The sequence below is a fragment of the Larimichthys crocea genome, chromosome XII (assembly GCF_000972845.2).
Source record: "Larimichthys crocea isolate SSNF chromosome XII, L_crocea_2.0, whole genome shotgun sequence".
Lineage (NCBI taxonomy): Eukaryota > Metazoa > Chordata > Actinopteri > Sciaenidae > Larimichthys > Larimichthys crocea.
The window spans coordinates 585862-610236 of NC_040022.1; the positions used below are offsets into that span (position 1 = coordinate 585862).

Here is a 24375-nt window from a genome sequence, read left to right on the forward strand (position 1 = left end):
CACACACACACACACACACGTAGCATGAACGTGCACCACATTGACAGCGGGACTGACAGAAGAAGAAAACCAGGATGACAGAGAGGGAAAGAGAGACAGAGAGGGAAAACAAAGGGACAGAGAGAGAAAGAGAAAAACACAGATTGAGACACATTAAAGACAGAACAAAGAGAGGTATAGACGACACAAAGAGAACAAAGTCATACTATTAAAAAAAATGATTAAACATACATAAAGTCCATATCGGCCTGCCTGAAATATTTATCATAGTTTGGAGTGTGAACTGTTTCCCTTTCATCTGGATCTAGGGAATGACGACTCCCCGACCTCATTCATAAACCGATATAGATGCAAATGTGGCAGCAAGATGCAATCTGAGGAAAACAACAAAATGCTAAACTTCAATCAGAAAACACCCTGAGAAGAAATCAAATGTGATGCATACCAAAACATTATAGCTGACAATGATATTGTCACTGTAAAGACAATCTACAGCTATCAAAATAATCAAAATGAATTCAGAATAATGAAGAATAAAGTATCGAAACAATACATGGAGATTACAACCGTTATTTACAAGTAGCACTCATACACTGGCAGTAGTCTTGTAATACTAAAAAGCCTCAACCTTCAAAATACAAAATACATTTTTCAGTGATGTTTTGCTGCTGTGAGACTCTTATGGAGGCATGCATCATCAAAGATGTCATCCCGGGTCTCTGACAGTCAACATAATTAGGTATTACTGAAAAGAACTCAGATGTCAAGGAAAGTGATTAAAATTTATGCTTGGCTCCAATTATTTTATTTTTTTGAACGCATGCAATTAGATGGGACTAAAAGTAATGTAGGAAATTCAAGGATAAGGCAAGAATGTTTTAGGCAAATTCATTATATCCATCTGAACTGATGGAGCAATTTGTAAAGTGATTGTAAGACTGCACTTTCACGGCAGGTGTTACGCTTTGCAATTTAATGTCTGGGCTGTTACTGATGGCAATGTTTAAGTGCACTTCTCCTAACTTAATTCAGTCTGAATTGCCCTCCAATAAATCATATTTTAATCATATTCAGTTTTATTAGAAAAAAGCAAAAAAAAAGCTTTCTGCATGACGCAGTCTTCTTCAGTCTATAGCCTCAAAAATAACCTTACAGTTGAACAACTTAACAACTTTCATTACACACAAAATGCCTAAAAAGTTTTTTAGATTAGAGAACAATTATAACCCCTCCGGCTTCCTTGTTAAGAGGCGTAAGTTTTTAAAAGTGGTAATGAGAAAGCAACTTGAAATCTTCGATCTTTATTAAATCGTCAATGAAAAGGAACTGGAATAAGAAAGAGAAGAATATAAAATATATAGAGATGAGTAACGAGACAAAGCTTGGACAAACTGGGACATAACAGACAGACAGCAAACAAAGACGGAGAAAAGCAAAGAATGAATAATGAACTGATGGGAGTCTCTCTTCTTGTTGTTTTTGCCCACACCACCTTCGACTCCCTTCTCCTCCTTCAGCCTTTGTTATTCTCAGGTTCTGTCCATCCCCATACCTCATATCCTCCTTACTTTATCATGTCTGTATGCTCTCTCTCTCTCCTTTCCCCTTTTTCTACCTCCAAGCGTTGTTTCCACTGTTGCTCTATCCTCCCTCTTTCCCCAGTTTTCTGTCTTTCATCTCTGTTGTTCTCCCACCTCCTTCCCCATCTTCCCCTCCTTTCCTCCCTCCCTATGGCCAGCCGCTGCTTAAACAAAGTTTCTGTCGAAAGTTGAACAGTTGAGCTGATTGGTCAGGCCATCACGGAGCTGGATGCTGCGTTCTGCTTCGGTTCCCCCAAACAGAAATTGTAGCCGGGGGCAAGAAGCTTAGCTCGATGTTATTATAGTACGATGGAGAAGAAACAGAAGACATTTACAATTTTTTTTTGTTTGTTCGTCCAGAGCCTTTACTCTAAGTAAACACAGTAGAATAGCTGAGCATTCATCAACTAACAAATATTCTGCACTTATTTTCCTAAAGGAAAAGCAGATGAGTATTTGTGAGGGGATAACTTGAGCATGCAAGCAAAGGAAGTAGGAAGAAACGAGGGATGCGGAAAGCAGATGAGGAGGATGGTGCGCACTCCACCCGGTGACGCCTCCATCATCTCCACCCCTCTGTTTTATTTTCCTCCCTTACTCTCTCTCTCTCTTATTCCACCCCATGCCTGATGAGATGCTTTCTGACACCGCCACTGGCTGCCGGTTCCTCTAGCCATCTGCGAAACACACACACACACACACACACACACACACACACACACACACACACACACACACACACACACTCGTGTTACTTAACAAAACACACTGAAACACATATTCCCATACTCAACGCTCAGAGGAGGAAAAAACGACCAACAAAAAAAAGACCTTAGCTTATCCAACAAAAACTACACTAGACCTGTGTTTCTTGGTTTCCAGTAATCATGAATGTGGTAATAATTTCCTGTATTATTAAGATATTGGTTTAATTAGTTCCACTTTGCCAAGATTGACACTCTCTAGTACCCTGACACACACAGGGCCAACTGATAAGATGAATTACAATACCAAAAAATAATGCTGTGCTGCTTGGGAGCAGTGAGAAAGCTGTGAACACAACTACTGTATTATCACCTGAAGTTGATAGCATTAGAAAACAGTCCTTTATTTACACGTCCACCGGTTACGGATTCATTTGGAGTCGTGTTTCTGTCCACCTGACAAATGTAATAATGTCTAATATTCACTCTCTTCCAGCTCTGTATTTGCGCTCTATCAACCTCTGAGGGACATACCTGGCTCTTTAGCAGCTAAATGTTCCACTACTTTCACCTGCTAGTCACTACGAGTGAACGCTTCCCTATGGTAATCATGGGATGCATTGTTTATATAAATTATTATTGATATAGCTGCTTTCTGTCGTGAAAAACTTAATTCAGACTCGAAGAATCTATGTTTACATTTTCAGAATTCAGAATTTATTTTGGACGTTATATTTTGTGCTCCTGGCTGATAGGATCAGCAAAGAGAAAAAGAAATGACTGAAGAACAAAGCAGGGGCGAGACAGGTGTGTAATATTTCTATTTTATTGATTAGAATACACAGGTAGACATAGTTTTACATGAATATATGAATTTACGTCTGTGTTTGTTGTTCGCGATGGAGCGGGAGTCACAAGGAGGCAGTGAGAGCTTGCTGGCATCAAACTTTTTATAAACTAGTGCTGCTACTCTACAGTATGTTGTACATGCTATATTCCTGCCACTGATTGGTGAAGAGCTGTCTAATATCACAAATGATACGTCATTAGACAAGGCAGCAATCAGCTCCAAGACATCCCAAACACAGCTGTGTCAGTGTTCGTAAAACTCAATTCATTTCATATTGAAGGGGCGACATTTTCACTATTAGAACCAATTGCCGTTCAACTTGCCTCTTCTACTTCAGCTTCCTGTTATTTCTGAGGGAGTCGTTTGAAACTCAAAGAGAATGGATTGGATCATACTTCTCGCTTGGCAAAAAATGAATAAATAAAAAGTGATCGTAACAGGAAAAAAAACACGAAATGAGGAATGGCTTCAAAGAGTTGGCTGCTTGTGGGCGAATCATCTCATCACTCTGAAAGCAAAGACTCTAGATTGCTTCTATTGTTACTGCAGCCTTTTATCTGTGCAGGCAATAATATAATGTAATCTTCACAAGATCCAAATATTGTTGCAGCGGCTGCGTCGTGTTTTTTGAAACATTCTATTTACAGGTTTTCCTATAATAGTGCACAAGTTGTCTGTGCTACTACCTGCTTTCACTCTCTGTTCTCTTCAGTTGCTTTTATTCGAATAAACACAACCATACACACATGCAAGTAGACACACACATATAAATATATATATATATGCGCACACATTTGGTCAGTGGGCTGAGTTGATTATGCATGACCTCTCCAAATACCAGCAAAATGCCAGCAAGGAACACACTGGGGTCTGATTTAGTATGAATGCAGTGGGTGCAATTAAGCGACACACACACACACACACACACACACACACACACACAGACAGCCATATGTATTACTAAAACCAGCACGAGGTGCACATTTACACAATGTGGGACAATATCTTCGGTCATTTTCGTCATGAGTAGAGCTTCTGATGCTTGGATACGTTGTTCTTGTGAGGACTTATGTACAAAAAATACACGTGCTTGCGTACTCACGTACAAAACCATCGTAGTTTAGGAGGTAGAATCAGAATCAGAAGTACTTTATCAATCCCCGTAGGGAAATTGTTCATGTTACCGCAGCTCCCAAACGGTAAGTGATAGCAAGAAAAACAGTAGTAAGAAAACAATATACACCTATACAATATCCTATTTTAAACAATATATACACATGTATAAATAACAGTTAAATAGAACCAGTAACAGTAAAAAATAAAAAACAAGTAACAGTGAGATATGAGATCATTTAGTTTTTGAAACAAATAACAGCAACAGCAGTATATTAAAGCAGGTTTCCTACTAAACCGAGGCTTCCTGCATCATGTGACGTGCTGCAAAGCTTTGAGTGAGTCCATTTACAGACATGCTCCATCCAAAATGCATGCCCACGCACCATACTGTACCAAAAGGGAATTTTTATGACATCTCTCAATAGAATCACATTCACTTGTTCAAATATGTTTTCTTTAGTTTTACCTCAGGGGCTCCTGGGTTGTTATGACTCAACTTTCCCTGTAATATATATATGTGTGTGTGTGTGTGTGTGTGTGTGTGTGTGTGTTTGGTATTGGGCTTACTGACTCACCCCTCTTGTGTCCAAAGAGTGATTCCGCTGACACCAGTGTTATGTCCTTAATCACTATGTGTGTGTGTGTGTGTGTGTGTGTGTGTGTAACGTAGGTCTGTGTCTGTACAGTGTATCCTGTCCTTACTGTAAGTGTGCATGCTAGCCTATGTGTGTGTGTGTGTGTGTGTGTGTGTGTTGTTGTTGTTGTATGTGCAGCTGTGTTGATGTGTTGCCTAATGGGTTTTGTCAGTGTGACTGAACTGAACTGAGTTCAACAACAGTTGATTAAAGAAGCGAGCTCCGTCGCTCTGCCGACACATTTACCACCACATAGTCTACCTCTCCATTCTAAGCCTCCACTTTAGCGGTGCTCAGATTAAAAATTGACTGCTTGCAGTCACAGACAGTAAATCCAGTGCCTCGCATTCTTAAAAGTTTGAATGTCTGCAGGCAAAATGAGCATCTGAACTGGAATTAGTGGATGGAGATGGATGGGAGAAGAGCGAATTGTCAGACTGAGGGAGGAGGTTTTTCAATGCGGCTATACAACTCACTCAGAACTGAGCAGCTCTCTGTTTTGAAATGGGATTATATCGTGGTTGCAATTACTGCAATATTATTTTTCCTTTAAAGGACATGTTCTTTCCAAACACAATACTCACAAGCCATGTATGTTGAAGTTACTGAATTGTTTAGGGCATAAATGAAAAAATATTAGCAACTATTTTTGGAGCTGAAATGCCAAAATGCTTATTTTCTTCTGATTATTATTAATCAAAATATATTTCCGTCTTGGAGTGTTGGTTGCACAAAACAAGCAATTTGAACATCTCAACCTCGGCTCTGGGAAATTGTGATCAGTAGCTTATGGCTACACTTCCACCAGCCTTTCGTCGGTTTCAGCAGACCATCAAACCCAACGACTACTTCAGCTTTGTGTTTGGAAATGAAAAAGAAGTCTGTTAATATGCAATTTTCCACTTTTCTTTTATCAGCTTGTTCCATCACTTTATTGAAGCTATAAGTTGAATTATCCAAACCGAAGCTGCACTTTTTCTAAAAGTCTTTTTGCTTCAAAATTCAGCTTGACATATTTAGTATCTTTTGAAACATTGTGGTCTCTCCTAGAATCTAAAATCAAGTTCAGTGAGTCTGTAATGACTGGTTCACCAGCAGAGGACTAACGAAGTCTAAGTAACTAAATTCCTATTGGATGGATGGACCAAACAAACGTATCCAGATGGTATTTTACCAAAAAATGCAATCAGTTAAGATCATCATCAGGAGATGATCAGAAAGTGGCTTTAGTGATTAAAATCACTGGTTATCATCATCAGCAATGTTAAAATAATCCATCAATCTCCCCTTTAGAGAAATAAATGCTGTCAGTCAGAGTCGCATTACATAACTACCTTTAACCCTACAACCATCAATCATCGGGGGTTTCAGCTCTTTGTCTCCTGCCTGATCTTTCTATACTCATCAGTGTGAGTCGAGTCGGCACCTGACTGCTCACACAACACAACACACATTGGTCACTGAACCCTACGTCTAACTGTGACACACATACACACACACGTTATATAACCCTGACTTTATGCCTCAGAGCACTTCCCAACAGCTTGCTCTTTTTTCCCCGTTTCATGTGTACGTCTGCTTTATTATCTCCGTGTGTTCCCACGTTTGTGTGTGAGAGAGTGTGTGTACTGTAATGTGTGAGCAGTGTTTTGGCATTTTGCTGCTGTTATATCTGTTTCCTTTGCATCGCTCTCTTGATATCATGTATAAAACATGGCTCATTGTTTATTTGTCTAGAAACTGTTGTTCATGGACAGTAACTATGAGCCAGAGGATGAAGCAATTGTATCAGTGAGGCTGTGAGCCCCTTGGAGCACCCCTGATACCGTTAGTCATGCCTCACTCACCACTGCATTAGATTTTCATGACTCTTTATTCGACATAATGTGAAACATGTAAAATGACATCTTTATTATTCAAATACAAAGGTTGTCTTCACTGAGGTTAATGCAGAGATACAAGCTGTAAAATGTCAGCATCAGTGACGGATAGTAAGCGGAGATGAGCATGGTGAGGAGCCACTTAAGCTGTAAATGTCATCTGAGCCTCATGGAGTTTATTAAGTTAGTTACTGTAGTCTTCCTCTCAAGCTAGATGCACAAACTTTACTAAACCGTGATCTGTTTAGATATCCACAATCAAAACATATTCGTCTGATATTTGGCCATTTTATATTTGCAATTTTCATGAGCTCTGTGCATAATGAGAAGCTCATATGGTGGAGAGAAGCAAAAATAGCTCACAGATCCTGCAAAAAAAAAAAAAAAGTCACGTACAACTGCACATCGAGTCAAAAACTAATCTAAAAAAAGTATAAGTAGTAGTTAGAGAGTTTGACCAAAAAAAAAAGTGCTTCTAAGTGAGAATTAAATATTCGATTTAATGAGGCCCAATAAGACGTTCACACAACTGTGGTAATTATTTCTCTTATTATTTTTCCAAACTAAAATGCAGTCAGACCCTGTTCACGCCTCAGATCACCGCCTCTTCTTATGTCCCAGGATGCACTAGACCTTGTCGGCAACACTGGATATCACAGTGCTGACGTCAAGCTGTAAACCAGAAGAAAGTTGTTGTTTTTTTTTTCAAAGATTTCTGGCCATTTCTGAAACTTCAATGCTGAATACTGTTAGAAACTTTCAAATTATCATACTGCAACCCATGACTTATGACCATAGCACCATCCCAGGACTGTTGTGGGTAAACCTCTACTTAAGAAACCACCCAACTTTATTGGGCTGTCATGGGCTACACATCCTTGAGGAGTAGCGGCAAACTATTGTCAGTAAGGAACGTGGTCCAAGAAACACTGGAAGGATCGGCATGTCAGAAAGACACACAGTGTGTCCAACCAGAAAGACTGGACAGACCTTTCACCAAAACCAAAACCTTACTGTGTGTGTGAATCAAGACCGGGATACAAAAGCAACCATGATAGAGTCTACTGTGTAACACTTGCTGGATTCTGATCTTTGCTTTAATGCTTTTATTACTGGCTCTCAGTGCAGCTTTTGGCACCTTAAATAACTGTATCTTAACTTTAATACTACCTATAAAGTTCAATTTTCATTGCTTATATCAGGCTTTGTAATGGGTGGTTCTTATCCTTCCAACAGGTCAGCCTCTAGTCCGTGCTTGTCCTGCAGATGAGAAGATTGTAAACTAAACAACAGCGTCTCTCTAAGCTCTAAGTTTGTTTGTCGTCTCAAAAGCACGAGGGCCCAGGCTCTGTTCCTACCTCCCTCTCTTTCCCTAGTTTCTCCTCCTTGTCCTCCTTTTCACTCCTACCTCATGCGACCTCTTTCTCTCCCCCTGACTATCAGTGACTCATTCCACATGTTTGGATCTTGATCTGAATCGAGGGTCTAAGGTAGTAGTAGTAGTAGTAGTGTAGCGTAGTATGTTGTGCAGATTGTAAAGCCCCTTGAGGCAAATTTGTGAATCGTGATATTGGGGGCCAGGTAAATAAAATTGACTCAACTTGACTTGTCTACAGTTTTCCTTTTTTTTCATATTTCCTTTTCAGCTGTTTAATCTTTAAATGCACTCGTATGTTCTCCAATCTCCCATTTTTTGTCCTTTTCATCAGAGACACAGCGTGAAATTTTTACCTTTATATTGGAATGAAATGCCAACACCAGACCCACCAAAAAAGGAAAATAAAAATGTATTTCAATTGCGCACATTAGATTACAATTCTCTGTCTCTGCGTGGTTGACAAAAGGAAACATTGGCAAGAAGAAACTGGCAGGTTTCACATTCACAAGAAATATTGTAATGTAAAAATCTTTAACTACAGCACAAATATTCAAATCCACTGTCCGTTATTTGTGGTATAGAGATGTGTCGCATGCGCACGCAGACATTGTGTGACTGGCAGAGATGTAAAATGTGAAAGAAACAGAAATAAACTCATGGCAATCAGTGCGAGCGGAGTGTTTGAGCACGCTGCTCAGTCATGCCTGCTCGGAGAATTCATGTACATCGTGTATATTCTAAACACACACTCGCTCACACACATTACTTTCGCATAATGCATTCAAGCTCGCAGCCTTTAAACTGTGAATTTGTTTTTATTTGTTGTTTTCTCTCCTTATTTATTTATTTTTTGCTTTTTTTATTTTTTCCACCGATGCCTGAACAACACACACAAAACAATGGGCTGCAGTGGTCAAGCACGCGATAGAGGACATGAATCAGTGTTATTTGTTGGCGGTAGAATGATTACAAGAGCCAAGCTTTTTTCATGCTGCTGTGCTTGCCAGCACAAGTGAGCAAATTCTAATTGTACATTAAGGGTTTCTGACAATGGAAGCTGTCAGATCGATCTCTATATTTAAGCTATGAAAAGACAATGATTCAGATGTTCAGACGAGAGGCAGTGCAAACATTTTGGACTTCATCCTCATGATGGATATCAACAGCGAACACGTTTATGATGCGGAGTATGAACGTGAGAAAATTAGTTCAGGTTTCTAGAGATAAGACTTTCATGAAATCAAACACAATATTAATTAGCGTGCACACATTCAATCACATTAGCACCCACTGTGTTTAAATTGTGTCATTTCCTCTATACGGTAGCTTTTATAGTTTCCAATTCCTGTCGCATGCACGAGGGATTCTGAGAAAACGATGCGTTCATGCAAACCAGCGTTTCTGTGTTTCATTTCATCTCATCGATATCCATCCTCACTGTATTCACTGTGTCAGACATGTATTAAGTTACTGCTAATGCAAATGGAATATCCTTCTGCCACTGCCTCATATTAGAGGCATTCAACTTGAAATGCAATATATCAACTGACTTCTTTATTAAAACGGATACATCGGCCGTTCTTCTTACAAAGCAACTGCTCAGCGTGTGTTTGCTGTAGTATTGAACCATCACTATCGTCATTCAGTACAAGTACTGAGACAACAAAATGCACTTAGAAAAGTAGGATTCAAACTTACGCCTTCAGGGGGGAGACTCCAACCCGAACGCAGCACCTCAGACTCCTCCGCCGCTCTGACCTCCACCTTAATGAATCAACTTTAAAGGAGTTGTTGATGGAAAAGTTGATTTAATGATTTTTCTCCCCCCACCTAACTCCATCACTGCCATATGTAAGGTCTGTATGCTGTGGATGTGTTCCCTAAGGCATGCGCCAGATTGTTAACGTTATACAAAACAAATGATTTAGAAAAAAAAAATCCATGCGTTAATTAAAACCTTAATTAAAAATGTCCGAATATACGTCGGGAATATACAGGATGTCCTGCAGTGTTAGGCCTTTAGGCGAAACATGCAGGACAAGAACATATTGCAGAGCAAATTTTCTTCTTGTGGGTACAAATCAAAGAGACTATTAAAAGCAAAGTATGGCCTTCAGTGTTAATTGATCTAGGTTGCAAATTAGTGAAGGCCGTCGATATCAGCATCTGGCCAACAGTGAAAAGATTGCAGCATTAGTTTGATGTTTGGAGAAAGAAACTCTCACCTCGAAGGTTCAACCGAAGGTTAAATTCTTGAGCTGTGCAATGCCAGAGTGTCAATTTTCTCTGCTGTTGATGCACTAAGGGACTGCCCAGACTACTGGCTTTGCTGCACTGGAACCCACAGGACAAGATTGTGACCAATCAGGGCCTCTCCCAGGTGGGACTGTGTGTACTATATGTAACCCTGGCTCCCTGTGCAAGTAGACCTCAGGCCATAGCTATAAATAATAAAGATTGTTCTCATTTTCTTGTTTTTCACATGCTGGCTGCAGTGCTGTTATGTTCTTCTCTCTGCAACTTTATACCACGAGGAACTATTTGGACAATCTGTTTCTATTATCCACTTGATTTATGTCGGATGAAGTAGCTTCTGCTTGTTGAACACCCGGGCGTTACTTCAGCCAGACTTGATATGAGATAGTGAGGAACACCTGACGCTATATAATATCAGGTGCACTTGCATTAATGCACACGTGCTCCTATGCACAACCATAGGTATGGACTGTACACAAGCTAACACATATTCATGTACAAACACGAACCAGACACACACTCTCCTGGTAACTTACAGTGGACTGTGTCCTTGATGCGAGGCCTGAGGAGCTATTTTGAGTGTCCCACTTAGGCAGTCAGGCAACTAAAATCCATACATCCTTCTGTGGCACGGAGACACAAACACACGTGCACAAACTTCACACATATCACACACCTATTAAGGTCACATGCCTGCTTTTAGATATGCATTTTCTGCCCATTTCAGTCCTGTCAGTAAATCAATTTCTCTAATCAAATGATGGATTGATTGATAACGTCAACCCCTCAAGAGAACCTGTTTGACCTTGACTGGCCTCAACGATGCACTCTCGCCCTGCTGTGGTTTGTCGTGGCAATGTATTTTCAACATTTTCAACGTCACCAAGAGGAGCTGTTGTTGAGGAGGAGGTATCCCATTAAACAGATTTCCACCAAATGAAGATGACAAGGGGAATTAAAAAGAGCGAGAATTAGCTAATAAAAATGATCATAAAAGTAAATGGATATCAATCAGACATGAATGCTCAGCTTGATTTAGACAAATGGAAAAGAAAGAGACATTCTGAAGTTAAAATCATCTCTGCCAGCAGATAAACATTTTTGGTTTTGACAGCTTTTCAAATTTTCATTAGATCATCACAAACGTGGAGAATGCCACCACACATACACTTACTCCTGCAGGGCTTGAACTTGATTTGAACTTAACTCACAACAGTGACCTTTACATAAGAGGAAAGGGGAGAGACAGGCAGGGAGAGCAGGCAGAGAGGCAGACAAACAAAACTGAAAAATAATAGAGGAGGAGGAGAAACGTAGAGAGTTCACACAGAATTCTTACTTCATCCCTCGGATTGATACAGAAAGGCAAACTGACTAGGACAACCACTGGGCAGGAGGAGGAGGAGGAGGAGGACATGAGGGAGCGTGTGAATGGGGGTCGTCAAGAGGGTTCGGGGGGGAAGGGGAGGAGGAGAGGGAGGGTGAAGAGGATAAATGTTGCTCCCGGATGAACACAAAAAAAAAAGATGACAAGAGATCGGAGGATGCAGCTCATGCAGGTAACCGACATGGAGGAGACAGAGCGGGCGCGCAGGAGTGAATCAGTGCTGGAGGAGGTTAAGGAGGAGCGCGATAAATGAGAAGATAAATGCAGAGAGAGAGAGAGAGAGAGAGAGAGAGAGAGTAAGGAAGGAGAGATGGAAGAAGAGAGAGTGATTGAGCATGGGGGGTGAAAAAGCAATGATAGTGCTGGGAGACAGAGAATACAGTGTGTGATTGACAAAACACCTGCATCCCCTCATGTGTTCGGGCACCACTGTTGCATCTCTCCCTCTGTGCATGTATGCTTTTATGTGTGTGTCACATTGTGTGTGTGTGTGTGCGTGAGTGTGTGTGTGTGTGTTTGTGTGTGATGATGGCCTAGAACAGTAATGTATGCCTTCTCCTCAGCTGGGTTGATCTCATTGTGTCAAACTCAGGGCTTTGACTAATCACTCTCAAATAAGAGGACTCAGCACACACACACACACACACACTTACATGACCACACAACAACGCAAAACCATCTCAGTGTTTTTTCCTCCATCCACATCCCCATCTCTTCATCTATTGCCGTCTCTGTCATTCTTTTAATACATCTATCTTCTTTCTCTGCGCATCGCCGCCCCTCCCCACAACTGTCTGCCATCTGTCTCTCAGCACCAACGTCTTCTCTCCGCCTCAGTTTTTCTTTGTATCTCTGACTTTTTGTTGTCTCTTTGGAAGATTTGGAACATGTTTTAGATGGTAAACAGCGTTGAAGTCGGGTGGAAGACAGCACGAGCTGACAAAGGTCAAAGGGCTGGTTTTAAATCTGTATTTGACGTGGTTCTCTTCCTTTTTAATTGTATATTGAGGAATATTCTTAACTCAAATTATAATGTGAAGCATTATAATGCACTGTACAGCTTAGCTGTAGCTTCATATTTAATGGACACATATGATAGTGGTATCGATTTTTTTTCATCTAACTTTTTTCATCTAAGAAAATGAATGTGTGTATTTAACTAACTAATCTTTAAGCATTTTAGCGTGACGCCTGAGAGGCATTAAAAACATGAACAAACCTTTCAGAGGGTTGTGTTGGGATGTACGTGTGGTTTTAGAAATCATAATTTCAGCTCACGGACTCTCAGTTAAACTCTATTTCTATCTGATGCCTTCACTGAAGTGTTTTTAAAAGTCGACTCAGTGGGTGCTGAAAGGTTCTCCAGAGAGTTCAACATAATATAAGTCGTCTAATTTCAACACACTTTGAATTCACTGGACCGTAGTTGCACTTTATATGGATGCATGACATCTAATCATAAGGTCATTTGATTGACAGGACAGGATTGATATTCATGTAGGACAGTATTTTATCAGGTCTCGGGGAGAGATGAGGGGTCTAATTCTTGTGTGTGTCTGCTCAGCTCTGCTGTAAATTTACTTGTTGTCCTGGAAGCCTAGATTTACTGTTACCTTCCTAATACATGCTGAGGAGCAGGTGCATGCCTGTATGACTGTGTGTGTGTGTGTGTGTGTGTGTGTGTGTCTTATGAGTGATTGCAGTTCGACCTTTACTTCTGGCAACCTCTCCTGGATTGCACTCAGATCAAGATGGCAAGTGCTCTAAATGTGTGTAGTGTGTTTTTTGTGTGTGTGTGTGTGTGCGCGTGGGTTCGTGCGGTTTGATGGATGCCACGGATCATGGCTGTTGGATTGCATTGTGGTGAGGCGAGCCCAACTAAGTCTTATGACATTAACGCACACGTGTGCACACACACACACACACACACATGCGTAGACACCCTTACACGTGGTCTCTCGTGAATGGATGGATGAATGAAGGCTGAGATGATGAAGAATGATTGGAAAGTGGGCTGGTGAGCGTAATTTCATTCCTCTTTCACCTTTTGTGTGTGTGTGTAGGTGTGCGCGTGCATGTGTGTGTATTGTGTATGGACTGAAAATATGCACATGCATATACAATATCTTTTAGAATGAAAGGTTTATTTGCTATTACTCATTCACAGAAATATCTATCTATCTATCTATCTATCTATCTATCTATCTATCTATCTATCTATCTATCTATCTATCTATCTATCTATGTTGTGGGTAGTTGTTTTGTGTTGTATGCATATCTATTGTCTAGCCTTACATTGCGTCATCTCCCAGCAGGGAAGTCACGAGTGCTGCTGCTGCTGCTGCTGCTGCAGCTGGCCGTGTCAGGTTGAGATGCACTACTCAAAGCAGCCTAATGGGGGCAGTGCGAGCCATACATTACATACTGCTGTTTAAAGTGGAGCAGCAGAGGCAGCAGTGTAACAGCTGTTTTTTTTTTTTTTGCAGTGTTGCTGGTCTCTGTTTTCGGATGGGTGTGTGTTCGGCAGGGCACGGTGCAGAAAGAATGGAGATGAGAGAGAGAGAACTGTTTCCAATAAGTGAAGATTTCACTGGATAGCTTCTAACTACCCACTTTTGAACTGCTCAGAATTCACACTGCAGTGTCAAACATACATGTGTCATCTGTTATTAAGATGTAATTGTTTATATGAGTCACTCTTGTAATAATTCTCCACAGCAATGAGGCCACTTACATCGTCACACAAGCCAGACCCTGAGACGCCTTTTGTTCTAAGAATATCAGAGCACCATTCATGCGTATATTCGTTCAGGTGGCCCTGTTTTCAGTAGAGTACCTCACCTCGGTCATGGTGGTGAGATGCTACCTTTGAGCTTCACGCAAACACTTGCCAACTCCTCTCCCCATCAAGCGTAACATATCTCCCCTGCTGTCAGCTACTGCCCGCAAGCACGTGGCTTAATGTCACAATCAATCAATACACGAATGATGACTGGGGACAAAAATCTCATTCGAGATGAACCTCGGGCAAAATTTATCAGTGATCGTATATATTTAAAGAGTCTTTATTTGATTCTACCAATCCACTGTCATTTCCTTTCAACGCATCTGACATATACAAGCAATGACATACACAGGGTGGCAGCCCAAAGGTCAGAGAAACTCACTTGTAGCTGTGTACGATACAGATTAAAATCTTGGGATTAATTAAGACCATATGAGCAAGGAAAGTAGATCAAGAGGTCGCTTTGGGGAGCAGTCGGTAGCGTAGTGGGTTAGGTGGCCGCCCCGTGTGTGGAGGCTACAGTCCTCGCTGCAGCCGGCCCCGGTTCGAATCCCACATCGGATGGCCATTTGCTGCATGTCACTACCTGTCTATCTTCAGCTGTCCTATCATAAAAGACCAAAAAAATTATCTTTAAAAAAAAAGAGGTTGCTTTGGAATAACAGAGCGTTTGATTTAGAAGTCGTCTCCACATTGTGCACCGGCTGTTCAATTCCAGACACTGCTTACATACCGTACTGCGGATGACTCATGGCCATCCAACATCCAGGACATGGTCAAACGCCCAAACTTATCCACTATGCTCAGACTGCCAATCAGCTCGCCACACCTTCACCCAGCCACCGCTCAACAAAATCACGGCTGTCCCGGCTCCACAATGGTGGAACGAACTCCCCATTGACATGAGGACGGCAGAGACTCTACACATCTTATGTTGCAGCCTGAAAACTCACCTGTTCAGACTGCACCTTGGCCTACTGTATGAAGGTCTTACTGATGCATGATTCTTGCAATTGTTGCATGGCTGAATATTCTTTAACCTCATGATTTACTTGCTCAAATAAAATTGCAGATAATATATAGCCATAAATTGCAAGAAACAGAATAAAACAGAATATGCAGAATACTAAATTGGCTCTGACACTGACAATATAATTGGTTTGATGTATATATATAAAAAGTGTGACAGATCTTGTGTTTGTATGAATATGGGTCAGTGTGTGTTGCCAAATGTGCGTCCTCTTTTATCTTCATTCGCAATATCCGCGTGCATGTGTCCGAGCGCGCGGTGTGGCACGTGTGCCATTTGAACACAGGGCTTGGATTCACCATCAAAGGCTCATTCACAGTGAAGTGGCAGTGGCAGTCTCTCTGCCTGCCACCAGCTCTAATTAGTCATTCACACTGGTTATCGCCAATCAGCATCTTCTTTAAGCTCTTGAGAGCTAACACCACAAGGAGAAGTCATGCACTCAAATATACACACACAAACAAACAAACATGCACGAACACTTGGAAAATGCACGCCTGCATCATCCCTGCAGAAGAAGCAAAGGTGTTTACGAGCATAGAGTGTATATCACAGCATAAATAGCCTATAGCAAAAAGGATATGAGGGCTGTCCGAGTATGATACAGAACATGTATGTGCAAATAAAATGGGCAGAAGCAAAGGAAGCAGAGTGAGATGGTTGAAGCACATAATGTATATTTCTACAGAAAGCTGCTTCAATCATGCCATCACAGCAACAAATTAAATAAATTGGACTTTTTCTTCCAAATCAAGAAAATGCCAAAGCTCTCAACGATTCATATTTAATTAACAGAAAACAAGATAACATATCCACAAATTGATTTTTCTCATTAAATGTTACCAGTGATGTCTGGAAGAAAGGTTTCAATGCACATGTTTCTTTTTTTGCTTTTGCTTACTTCATCAAAAGCTACTTTACTTTGCCCTTCGATAACTCTTATCTGATGAATATTAAGATTTAAAGTTATTCTTTTTTCTTGATGACATGGCTTTGTTTTTTTTTTTGTGTGATTTCATTTATCTGATGGAGACCAAAGACGGAGACTCACTGATACTGAAACTCAAGTTAAATGATTTTAATGACATTAAAACCTCCATTTGACTTTACTCTAGAATGAATGCCTGTTCAGTCTTCTACCGAAACGAGTTAAGAATTAGTAAAATAATTCAAATCCAATTATTTTGATTGATAATAACCTGCCCATGACTCTGAAATATGTCTAGACTAGTTTTGTTCTCTGTTGAGTCAGTGGATTTCATCTGGTGGCTGCCAGAGCAGAGGGATCCAACAAATCTCAACAACAGCCAAGGTTAAGACTTTACCATCTCCATTTTGTTGTTTGGAGAAATCTAAACTGGAAATGACTGCAACCACTGGCATGCAAATAATCACGATCCACAAACCACGATTCCTTTCTTTTATATTCATGATAGTTCCTCACACTCACCAATCCTTGTTTTTTCTCCCTTTTTTTTCCATATCTTACCAGTTCTACCAGTTTTAATCATCCATCTGTGCGAGGCCAAGTTTTCGGAAGGTGTCGAGAGAGTTTATGTGCGGCGCAAAAGCGTATGAAACGGAGAAAAAACAAGTGAGGTGAGAAAAAAGGGGAATGAAACGAGAAAGAAAGAAACATATGCCTTTATTTGACTGCCAAGTGTGCATTGAGGCAAGAAACTGGTCCATCACGGGCTGGAGAGTCACATTTATACCTTATGGGAAAGTTAGAGTGCTGCATTAAAAAGTGGACAAAAACAAAAAGAAGAAAAGCAAATGAGAGAAAGAAGAAGAGACAGAAAGAAAGGTAAAGGAGTTAGCTTTTGGTCAGATCATCTCTTTCCAGGTCAGTGTACCCACTAGCAGCCATTGAATGGAAAATCAACAGTAGAAAATGTCCACTTGCCTCCATAAAGCGATCCATGTGTGGATCCAATCAACATGTACCACTAAAAAAACTATTTGAGATTCCCTTCTTCAATGTTTTCTCTATTTCCTCCTTCCCTTTTGCCCTTGTCGCCCAAACACCCACACTCCTGACTGTTTTTTTTCATCATCAAGCATCAAGAATAGTTTGTCACATCAGTTTAGCCACTCTGCAGAGAAGTGAGAGAGCGCTGACCTTCCTAAAGACAAAGGCTTTCTGCATTTTAAACATCAAGTGTTTTTAAGTAAGTCGGAGCTTGCAGATGGTTGCTTCTGTTTATGCAGTGGGCTATTATCATGTTAGGACCCGCTATCACGGCTGTCACCTCTCATCATGCCCACACACACACACACACGCTGAACTGCTGAAATTCAAAGTGGTAACAACAACAACAAACATTTCAACGGAGGCTTTACATTTAAATATACGTGATCACACATAAGGTAGAAATGTAACAGTCTGAAAGATAAAGGTCCTACAATCATGCACATTTAAACACATAAAGAACACTCACATCTTATTGCCCAGTGCCTCTCATTAAGGACTATTCAAACCATCGCCAAGTTTCTACCACTGACCACCAGCCACTCATTGTCCTCCACACATTTCTATGTGTCCTTTTTTTTTTTTTTGGCCTCGTCCAGTCACCTCTCTGTGCCTGTGTGACTACGCTGTGAGTAATACCATCAGCGATGCAACATCTAGGACACTGAAGGTCAATCAGAGGCCAGTGGGTCTCATCTGGGCCTCATCTGGCTCCCCACAGCCCTCAAATACAGTCCTTCAATTAAATTCTCAGCAGTACGTGCAAGCGCCCGAACCAATTTTAGCTGCTTTTCTCAGCTTTCGGCATGAATTAAACTCAGGCATGTAAATGTCTGTCAGCAGTGTGGGCGTCATTCAGTAATCCAAATTGAATCTGAAGGTTTCCACATGTCCATTCATATTAATTTTATATAAGTACTTTTAATTTCCATTTTATGCTACTGTCTATATATTGATATACAGCCCTGTTCCAAAAATGGTGGCTGTGTATGTGATGATTGAAAAAATAAAAACAGCTGCTTCAACAGTTTGTGGTCTCTTTTGTAATATTTGGCTTTTCATAACGCGGAGAGCATTTTCATTTGGTGACAAGTTGGGACTGCAGGCAGGCCAGTTTAGCACCCAGACTACTTTAGTTCAACATTAATGGTGCTTTCACAAATCCCTTTTTTGCGTGTTCGAGTTTAAAATTATATTTGTAGATGCAGCAACAAATTGTGAAGACAGACAATGTTTTTTTGGAAGTGTTCCTCAGCCCATGCAATGATGTTTTTGATGAAGTGCTGTCTGAAGGCCTGAACAGCACTGCCATACAATATCGGATTCTGGCCTTGTCCCTTGCCTACAGAGATTGCTTCTGTTTCTCTAAATCTTTCAACAATATTATGTATTGCAGACAACAGAATCCACAGATTATACAGAGAGAGGATGCTGTTTGTATACACAACCTAACCTGTCCTGACTTTTTTGAACATGGCCTCAAATTCAAAACAAAATAGGTATATAATTTTCCCTTCCACATTTGATAAGTTGTCTTTGTGCTCTTTCTTATTGAATATATAGAGTTTCAACGTTTTTCACATCATGACATTTTATTTCTATTTACATTTTACACAGCATGCCACCATATTTGGAAATGGGGTTTTACTTTAAATTTGCTAACTAAAAATTGGCCCTACGTTTACCAGCTGCAACACTGAAGAGGTGCTTTCAGATTAATACATCAATACCTTTAATCTAATGATATAATATAGATTCTTCTGATATGGGCCATTCTGCACGTTTTGTATTTTTGTCATCCCTACGTATTACCTTCACCTTCCTACTGTAGCATGTAGCTGAAACTACAGTGGCTGCAACATGGACAAAAACGAGTGTTTAATTTATTCACTGTAGAAACATGGAGATTTAACATGGTTGGCTCCATGGAAGAGGGCCTGCGTCATCTGTCAGTCGATAGTTCCACCTGTGCATTCTCAACATCCAACCTAAATGCATCCCATCGTCCATTTCTGTCATATTCTATATCTCAGACCCCTAAATCTTACATATTGGACTTTTAAGTAAAAGGTAAAAGTTCTTCTTCCACCACTGTATATCAAAAAACATGTATTTCCTTTGGAGGTCCAAAAATTGTCTTTAAACTACTCATTACACATATTAGTGCCAAATTTATGACAATAAATCCTGCTGGCAGGGAAACAAGCAAGAAAGCTTTATAATCTGATAGTGATTGACAGATGAGGACCCTGGTTGTTGTGTCATCAACTCTCCTTGTCCAACAAGTGTGTTTATAACTAACCACTATGACAACCAACAGAGCGGCTCTTTGGTCTGCCTTTTGGATGTGCAGTTAGGTGACTGCAGGTTCAGATCCCCGACAGCTGCTTCACAATAAACAAACACAGAGACAAATAAAATGCCACCCAGCCCCACTTGGCATTCTGTTTTAGGTTTGTGTGTGCACACACAAGTGTTAGAGGGGTATGACAGCTCCGATTGAACCACAATCGGACAATGAATACCAATCTGTGCATTCCCGATTTGTTCTGCCTGCCTTTCTACTCCTCTGTCCTTGTGTATCCAGACTTTTAGTAGCAGCTGCACAACCACTGTGTCTGTCAGGGTTATCTATGGCACAGAGACTCTACATACCCTTTAGGGGACCTTCAGGAGGATCCACAGGGTGACTGGTAACAAGAAAACTTCAGTGGACAGTTTCCCATGCAGAATAAGAATGACTTGGTGGTCTTGCCATTGTCACCTCATAAATGTGATGAGTTTTTTTTTATTCTTTTAATGTATTGCTACTTTGATATAATGGAAATGTCCTTCCATAAACAGTCTTAATTCTATCTGTCTATCTAAGGCGTGGGATGGGTAAATCTTTCTCAAAGATTAACATATATTTTTAGATTCTGTTTATGTCATGCTGACACTGTCTTTGAGCCGCACTGACATTTTCCCTGTGAACAGGATGGGTCAAGAAAAAACATGTTCTTCAGCATGTTCCACTGAGATTGCCTTTTGCTTTGATGACAGCTTTGCACACTCTTGGCATTCTCTGAATCAGCTTCATGACGTAGTCACCTGTAATGGGTTTTTTTGTGTGTCTCAAAAGTTAATTAGTGGAATTTCTTTCCCTTTTTAATACATTTGAGACCGTCAGCTGTGAGGTAGTGTTGGCATACAGCCAACGTTGCCCTATTTGATTACTGCAGTATGACATATTATGGCATGAACCACTCAACTAAGTAAAGAGAAATGACAGTTAATTGTTACTTCGAGACATTAAGGTCAGTCAATCTGGAAAATTTCAAGAACAGAGGACTGCCCCAGGAAAGGAAGACTAAGACTTACCTCTGCTGCAGAAGATAAGTTTATTACAGTGCCAGCCCCAGAAATTGCAAATTAACGAAGGGAGACCAACAAGAACAAGAGAATTGCTTGGTCTGAAGGAAATGACATTAGGACAGTGGAAATCTGTACTTTGGTCTTGTGAGTTCAAATCTGAGTCTTTTTGAAACCGGGAGATGGTGAGTGCATGGTACTGCATCTACATGTGTGGTTCCCGTCAAGGTGGCTACTATGAAGAATCTTAAAGATTATTTTTTGGCCTTTTTTGATGGTACAGCTGAAGATAGACAGGAAGCAGGGGGCAGAGAGAGAGGGGGAGTGACACGCAGTAAACTAGCCGTCCGACGTGGGATTCGAACCGGGGCCAGCTGCAGCGAGGACTATAGCCTCCACACACGGGGCGGCCGGTTAACCCACTACACTACCGACCGCCCCACTATGAAGAATCTTAAATTAAAACATATTATATTTTGTTTACACTTTTTGTTTAAATTAGAATAATTTTAACATTAATATGTGATAATAATAATGAGTAATAATAAGTTTCTTCTTATCTGTGATTCCAACAATAGATGGCAGCCCAATTGTGTTTTTGTGCACACAGAAGTCTGAATATCCGCTTAATATCCTGGTCATGGTCATACTTTGGATAAGCTATTTCTATTTCTCTTCATATCTTTCTCATGAATACATCTGAATATCAAAATAAATAGAGGGTATTGGGGGTTACTATGAAAATGCAACTCACACAAAAAGAGAAATGTAACAGAATAGTAAACAGAGCGCCTCGCTGTCTCGAATGATGAACTCATAAAGTCCTGTACAATATGCCCTTTTGTCAGACTTGAACTAAGAGCATATAGTATAACTAGTTTGCTGTGTGATGTTTGTATACAGCAAATCAACACCAGCGACCTCCACCACTGTTCATGTGATTCCTCTTTAAACTTGCTGGAAATGGAAGAGGAAAGAAGCTTTACAGAGCTCTTTCTTTCTCTCTTTTTTTTCTGTCACCATAGTTTGTGTCTGTCTCCATCTCACAGTTTGAATCTTTAATGCCCCTTTTCTCTTTATATCCCTCTCTCTGTCTGCTCTCCGTCTCTGTCCATCCCACCACATCGCCAATGCACTCCTCTTAGCATATCGGCTTTTGCTTTTTGAACACTTAGGTTTCCATCGCTGTCAGAACCAATCTCAAAATAAAACATGACAGAAATGCAAACTGTTATGGAGTGAAGAAGGGGGAGAAGTGAGAGGGAGACAAAAGAAGTAGGAGGGTTAGGGGTGAAGCAGGGGATGGTCAGGTTGCCTTGAGGAGACTTTATGCTGCTTTGATTCGTCTTGTTTTAGTCCAAAGTCTTTATTATTTCAGTGCACAGAGTACTTTCACTGCAGTTTGGAGAGACAGAGTCATCGTTTTGCCCTGCAGGGGGGAGATGCAGATGGCAAGATGCTCCACTCCTCTCTCATCCCTCACTTCCCTACTCATTTTTCCCCCCTCTTCTCCTCCATTCCTAATGAATCAAGAGAATTAATTATAAAAATATAAAATTAGATGACTGAAAGAATGAGGGAAGAGAAAGGGCATGTAATTACTTATTTCAACATGTGGACAATCTGCCTGAACAATCAAACTATGCGGCTATGTTTGCCTGTGTGTGTTGGATGAATACAGATGATTTGACAGATGTGTGTTTATATGAGTTGCTCTATTACATCAGCACTAATGAACACTAAATATCCATGCTGTGCTGGAAAATCCAAATGTGTATGTGTGACAACAAGGTGCGTTCACGCTCATATTTTAGCTGGATTTCATGAGGATCACCACCCACAATGCGATGTCTAAACAATTGCAAAGTTTTCTTTGAGTTGTTTTGGTCAATGAGAAACAAAACTGTGCATCGCATCAAACATGTGGTTACTCTGCTAAGTCTCAGCTGGTTCAAGCCCCCCCTCCAAGCGCTCCACATTTTGTTTTGATAGAGCCAAACTTATGATTTATACATCCATAATTGTATCTGTCTGATGCTTTTATGATCATTAGACATCCAGCACAATAAAAACAAAAATAAATGACAACACACTTCCATGTCCCCTTGTCCTTTCAGATAGAGATACATATTTTGTTTCTCATTGTGTTGCAGTCCATTGTTCACATGACAGAAATAGTCAAACCCTGCCTTCCCACATCCATGCACTTGGCCAATCGCTGCACTGAACGTGAACGTTGGATTGTCAGTTTTTGGAAAGTGGACACAGCCCTCTCTAAATTCCGACTTGTGTAGCGTGAGGTTGGGTTTCAACCATCCAAAAAGCACTTCTGTTGGAGTAAATGTCACCTTTAGAGGCGACAGAGAGTTATCTTCATAATTTGTTTCCTGTCGCACAGCCTTTGTCCGGGGTTATGTGCTAGTTTTCCAAAAGCTCCGTTTTCCTCCTCCAAACTAAAAAAAGGAACTTGCGGACATGCTCTGAGAGGAGAGGAGAGGAGGGGCGCAGCTGATAGTCAAAAAACACTCACACACACACACACAGAAACCTGTGGTGTATGTGATGTGAAGAGAGGAACCAGCGCAGTGGGGATGTTGCACATCAACACCAACGTGACTCAGTCTCACCTTTTCCCCTTAAGACTCTCTTTTCCTCCTTAACCTTTTCTCTCCTCTTTCTTTAAATCTCATATTATTACTCTTATTCTTCTTCTCCATTATTCAGTAGTCTTTACACCTCTTCTTTGCTACAACTGTCCGTTCTCCTCTGATCATTTATCCATCATCTCTCCTTCCCTTCCTGCCCTTTACAAGCATCACCCTGTCCTTTCGTGTTTTCACCTTTGCATCTGTTCTTTCTTCTCCCTTTCTGCTCTCGCCCTCTCTCTCTCTCTCTGCTGCTGCTGCCAGTCTGCTGCTGTCTGTCTTGCTCCCTGAGGGGATACAGTACAAGTGTTTTTGATTTGGAGCCAGGGTAAAGATGCATCAAACAGCGACAGCTGTGTGTCACACCAACATGTGCACATACACACACACACACACTAACACATCTACATGTGCAATATTTAGGCACACACACTGGTCTGCACACAGGTATGCACACACACACCACACACACACTGGTCTGCACACAGGTATGCACACACACACCACACACACGCGCAGATGCATTCAGCAGACAGGTGCAGCGATAGTCTTGAGGAGAGGCGAGTTAACGTCGAGGTGGAGTGGGAGAAAACAGAGAAGAGAGGATGATTCCACAACAAAGGATGGAGAACAGCAGTTGATTACTTTCAAGATACATGCTTCACCTAAAATACAGTGCACACATGACTGAAAGTGCAGCTCATGAGTGGTGAAGAAGTGTTGTTCTCATGTCAAAGGTCCTTAGAGGTTAAATGTCTATTGATTTTTGCTGATTACGTTGTGATCGTCTGGTCAGCATGGCACTG

The 24375-nt window shown here is 40.8% G+C and overlaps 1 long non-coding RNA gene across 4 annotated transcripts in view; it reads right to left on the reverse strand.

The window, feature by feature from the left end:
* Positions 1–769: 769 nt before the first annotated feature.
* LOC113747169 (uncharacterized) overlaps positions 770–24375 on the reverse strand; it is a 35282-nt gene continuing 11676 nt past the window's right edge. For 2 of the 4 annotated variants that reach the window (XR_003463407.1, XR_003463406.1), the window contains one exon: positions 21422–23856. This is a non-coding gene — a long non-coding RNA (uncharacterized LOC113747169). Of the gene's footprint in view, positions 2258–21421; positions 23857–24375 lie in introns of those variants that run through there. The other 2 variants (XR_003463409.1, XR_003463408.1) reach the window with 2 other exon arrangements.